Below are 6,110 nucleotides of genomic sequence, written 5' to 3' on the forward strand. Positions count from 1 at the left end.
AACTACGGCGCTGCATTTGACTCACCGTCGAACTTACGTAGATTATGTATCCATGTGTATGTAAATACATATAAGGGTGGGATCATTAGTATTTGTGCAAACCATTGATTTGCTTGCTTGATTGCTCAAACATTTTCTTTTATTTGACTCAAGACGCTCGACGCACACACTGCAAACGCCGATTAGTACTCCAGGAGACTGTCGGTGGCACAATCTTTGATTAGCATTAAACCAATATTGGCACTGCTATTGTTGTTGGGCATATTAACATGCACACCCAGACACGTTATGGTATGCGTAATTGCAGCGTGCGTGTTCGTATGCTTCTGAGCAAATTGAACTGATAGAGTAATTCAGATGAACTGCTGTAGACAGTAAAAATAGCATGAAAAAATTAAAAGAAAAGTACTTTGATAAAGTAAAATACAGATTACTCAATCCAGTTTTTTTTTATAACATAAGGGGTTCGTCTGGCGTAACAGCAATGTTTTGTTGACACTTTCTTAGTACTTCATTTTATTTTATTATTATTTTTTTTTTTACAAACAATTAATGACTCATTTCATGTTTTCAGCAGACATTTCTTAACTTTTCAAAACTCCGCGCAAATTGCGTGTATTTCAAAATATACAGACGAATCAACTTCAGACATCTGGAACGGCCACCGCGCCAAAAAAGTTAGCTGAGGTCTGCCGTGACAGCACTTATTTGCCAACCTGTAAACAAAAACTCAACCAACGTTTTAATTTGCAAAGAAATAAATTATTCTTTGCTCTATTGCCAGCGGAGTTTTAAATTTTAAAACAAGAATATAATCACCTTGAATCCTAATTTTGATTTTAGTGCTAATGAACTTATCAAAAATGGTTTGGATAAGGAAGCTCGTAAATTGGCACGAGGTAGCAGAAAAAAGTTCAGTATCACAGAAACTGTTACAAGCACATAATTTTTTTTTTTAATTTAAATGGTCTCGCTTTTTATAAAATTGCGTAAATTTCAAATAAGCAAGTGAGTAGATAGCATAAATGTGTACCTTATGGATTTAAAAACATGCTTTAACTGATAAGATGGGCCTTAACCTTCGGTAGACATATCTCCTTTTTTCGACGTAAATGACACACAGAGGTAAATTTCACCCAATCACTTTCTTATATCTGCACAAATTCGGTGCGCACCACCTACTGAGAACTAGAATTCGAAGAGTAAAATCGGAGCTACTGAAATACAATTAACGATATATTTCCAGATGTTAGAAAAAAACAAGAAGGGACTTTTTGGTCCCACAATCGGAAAATTCAGCCGCCACAACGAAACATCCGGTAACGGACAGAGGTTGGTCGACTTCGCCGGGGCTCGAAACATCGTAGTCTGCAGCACCAGATTCCAGCATAAGAAGATGCACCAAGCTACCTGGCTGTCTCCTGATCGAGAAAAGCGAAACCAGATCGATCATGTTGTGATAGATGGAAGACACGCTTCTAGTGTTTTAGATGTACGTACGATCCGAGGATCCAATATCGACTCGGATCATTACCTTGTTGCGGCCAAACCGCGCACACGCGTCTGTGCAGCAAAAAACGTACATCTACCTACGCAAAGAATGTTCGACATCAAAAAGCTGCAATCAGAACAGGCAGCCAGAAGATTCGTCACTCGACGCTCACTCCTGGTCTCAAAGAGTTCTGCCTAACAATTCGGCATGCACAAACAATCCCCTCTCTACGTAGGGGAGCCCGAAAAAACAATTGGTGCCACGAGGAATGTCATTATTATTATTAGAAGGCCATTACGCACTGCGACCAGAGTTGATCTATTGTGCAAGACCTATTTTTGTAACCCTAGAGTTTAAGACTTTTTATAAATTTTAGCACTATTGTGGGTTTGTTGTTCCAAAGATTACATGGAGATACTACGATACCACCAAGGTGGTGAAGTCTTTGTCTGCCCAGCGCAGGACATTCACAAAGCACATGTTCTGAGCTTTCTATATCCATTTCGCAAAAGCGGCAGACATTGGTCTCTGATAGACCAATGTTATTTAAATGATACCTCAGGCTGCAGTGACCTGTGAGGTATCCTGTTAAAAGACGCAGATCTACTCTGTTTAGTGAGAGTAGCTTGTCTGATATTCCTTTGTTGGGATTAAGAAATTGTTTGGCTTGACGCTGACCGGCACAATTTAGCCAGTGTGCAGCAAATTTCCTTTCTTCCCATTTCCTGAGGAATTCATTAATGTGGCTTTTCGTGAGTCCACAGAAAGGCTCAGGACCAGTAAGTTGCATATTTGCTCCTTGTTTTGCGAGGTTATCAGCCATTTCATTCCCCTCATGCCCTTCAGGTCCCGGAATCCAGACTGGGGTTACTGTGTTGAGGTTTCCTAACGTGTTGAGAAGGTTTAGTCAATCATTTACCAATTTAGAGGTGATAGTTGCTGATAGAAGGGCTTTTAGAGCCGCTTGGCTATCTGAAATTATGTAGATGTGAGTACCTCTCATTTTCCTGCGAAGGCATTCTCTCACACATATTTCAATGGCATGTATTTCTGCCTGGAATATTGTTGGGTAGAGTCCCATCGGAATCGATTTTTTAAATTTAGGCCCATTGATTCCTGCCCCTGCTCTACCATCTTCCAGCTTGGATCCATCAGTGAACCATAATTGAGATCCAGGCTTGAAATTGATAGAATTAGTTCTCCAAGTTGTTCGTTCATTAATAATAATTCGGAAGTTTCTGTAGAGAATGGGTTTGGGAGATATTGTATCCACCCTGTGTAGTATAGGAGTGTGTCGAAAGTCTTCTAAGATCTTTAGATGTCCTCTCATATCTCCACTTTTAAGATCGGCGTTGCCTTTTAGTCTTAAGGCACTCAATCTTGCTTCTTTTTCAATTAAGATGGGAAGCGGTGGTATATCTAGGAGCACGCCCAAAGCGTCAGTTGGGCATGTTTTCATTGCTCCTGTTATACCGATGCAGATGAGGCGGTACAATTTGTTAAGGTCGCTTGCCGCCTTTCGTTGCTTAACTTTGGGCCACCATGCTATGGAAGCATAAGTGACTATAGGCTTAACAACTGTAGTGAATGTCCAGTAGGTCATTCTGGGGCTGAGCCCCCATGTTTTACCAAAAAGCCTTGTGCAGGCATAGAATGCCCTTGTGGCTTTTACAGTAACTTTTTCAAGATGCGAGTTCCAGGTAAGCGCTTTGTCAAGGTTGATACCAAGGTAGTTCGCCTCTGTGGAGAGTTGTAGAGTCGATTCATTCAGGACAGGACATTTGATGTTGATATTCCTTTTCCTGGTGAACGGCACTAGCGCAGTTTTAGATGGGTTGATAGAGAGCCCTTTGTCAGTGCACCATTTGTTTATTATGTTGAGGGCTTGTTGCATGCGGTTAGAGATGGTCTCTTCATGCCAGCCCACTATATATACTACCAGGTCATCAGCATAGCCCTGGGTGTGGAATACTAGGTTGTCAGGAATGTCATACTGCCGCAGAAAGAAAAAAATGCTGCCTATAGAGCCCCGCTGCGGTCGGGCGCAAAGCGAGCCATATGGGACCGCTACCGAGAGCTAAGAAAAGAAGAGAGACGTATTATCAGACAGAAAAAACGAGAGACCGATATACGTGAGTGTGAGGAGCTTCAGCAAATTCTACCAGAAAGTTGGGCGGCTTACAGAAGGTTTTAAGACCGGGGCGTTTTCCAGTAAGAGCAAAGACGGCGACCTGGTGATTGACATTCAGAACATACTTAAGTTATGGAGGGAACACTTCTCGAGCCAGGTAAATAGTGACAACTGCGCATTTCACAAAATATGTAAAGATCCCGATACCCCAATCGCTGACGACAAAACTGTCATTTCGTTGACGAGGTGAGAATAGCAATAATGCGGCTAAAGAACAACAAAGCCGCGGGCGTCGATCTCCAAACTGAATAAAGAGGCAAAGCAAATGGGTCTGGTGGTGAACGAAGACAAAACGAAGTACCTCCTGTCTTCAAACAAACAGTCGGCGCACTCGCGTATCAGCCCCACGTCATTGTTGACAGTTATGATTTCGAGGTTGTAAAAGACTTCGTTCATTTAGGAACCAGTATTAAATCCAACGTAGAATCTCTCTTGCCAACAAGTGCTATTTTGGACTAATTGGCAAATGAGTAGTAAATTCCTCTCTCGACGAACAAAACTAACACTCTGCAAGGCTCTCATCATGCCCATCCCAACGTATGGCGCAGAAGCGTGGGGGATGACAACATCCGATGAAGCGACACTTGGAGAGTTTGAGAGAAAAACTCTGCGTATGATTTTTGGACCTTTGCACGTTGGCAACGGCGAATATCGCAAGCGATAGAATGATGAGCTGTATGAGCTTTACGACATAGCGCAGCGAATAAAGATCCAGCTGGCTGGGTCATGTCGTCCGAATGGATACAAACGCTCCGGCTTTGAAAGTATTCTATGCGGTACCAGCTGGTGGTAGCAGAGGAAGAGGGCGGCCTCCTCTGCGTTGGAAAGATCAGGTGGAGAAGGACTTGGTTTCACTTGGTGTGAAGGCGCTTTGTTAAACTCGGCCAAAATCGCGTAAGCGGTAATCGCGCAAATTAAGAAGAAGAAATAAATAAACTACAACCTGTCAAATATTTTGTGAGGTGACTCACAGCCAGTGTGTCTTCCGAAGGTTAATATCCTAAAGTGACCTAACATTTTTAACAAAATTGGTTTAATAATATTTTAAGCTGTGTAGTCAGCTAACAATGGTCAGAAATCGAATTTTTGATTACTGTTAGAATTACTGTATATACCATCTATATCACTCTTAAAAAATATATCGATATCACAATTTTCAAAATGGGGGTAATTCTAGCCAGATCTATCAAAATTAGGCATAGGGGGTTCAATCTTGATAAACTAGTTAAATATACAAATTTTTATTTGAAACATGGCATTCAATTTTATGATAGGCTACAGAGGAGAAGAGGCATGTCACTGCACATCCACCTCGGGACAAAATTACATCACTTAATATTTTAATCAGTGTTGAATAGTTTCCAGAAAAATAAGAAAAATTCCAAAAAATTTTCAAACCAATTTGACGGTTTTTACTTAAAATTTATAGGAGAATTTTTGGTACGCAGTTTTATGAAGTTTGTAGAATTTCTATAATTTTTTAATAAATTTGAAATTTCTATAAAAATAATAACGAAAATTTGCAAAAGAAAAAAAAAGTAAAAATTTCTAAAAATATTAATTTGCTATAATAAATCACTTAAACATTGAAACTTGGTGGGAGGTCACAGCAGAGATTGCTTTAAATGATATCCTAAGAACGCCATAAATTTAGCGGTGATACCAGCAGGGCTAATTCGCTTTTGAAGAAAATGAATTCGAAAGTTCAATAAACTCCGCGCCTAGCACGACCTACCACCAATCCTGAAGAGAAAGAAATTGCGAAAACTTGCTTTTTCCACGATTTCAGATACATTTTAGCAGCAAATTACGTGGAATCAGAAAACAAAAATGGTTTAATTAAATTTTCTTCTCATAAACTCAGAAACCCACACTAGCGCGTTGATTAAAAAGTACCCACTTTGAATTTTGTATCAGGTCTGCTATTTTTATTTTAACTTTACTCTTGCAATTAACAAAACTAAAGTTTTAAGTGTAGCATAGTTCTCATTTGTAGTACATTGTCTCTTTTAATACTCCCACGCACTGGCGCCTTGAAACACACTCATCTCGCGCCTGCACACAAACCCACACACACAGATTTCACCGCTGCAGCACAAATCTACTCTCAACTTCTCGTCGTCGTCCGCAACGCACTTAACGCTACGCGCACCACTACTTCCTGTGAGTGAGATCACTGCAGGTGTTCGGCCATTTGGCATTTTCATAAATCAATTTTACGCCAAAAGCTTTCCAAAAACACTACAAATTCAACGCCTAGTCTCTAATGTGTTTTCTCAAAACCCAAGCAGCGCACTGCTGCTACGGGCCAATAAATATATCAGCACAACACTTTTCGATTTTATTTGTAGATATGTACGTACCATACATAGGTATGTATGAGTTGACTAAGACAGTGCAGCAGCATGTCACACCCACCTAACTTAT

This window comes from Anastrepha obliqua, chromosome 2 (genome assembly GCF_027943255.1).
Source record: "Anastrepha obliqua isolate idAnaObli1 chromosome 2, idAnaObli1_1.0, whole genome shotgun sequence".
Lineage (NCBI taxonomy): Eukaryota > Metazoa > Arthropoda > Insecta > Diptera > Tephritidae > Anastrepha > Anastrepha obliqua.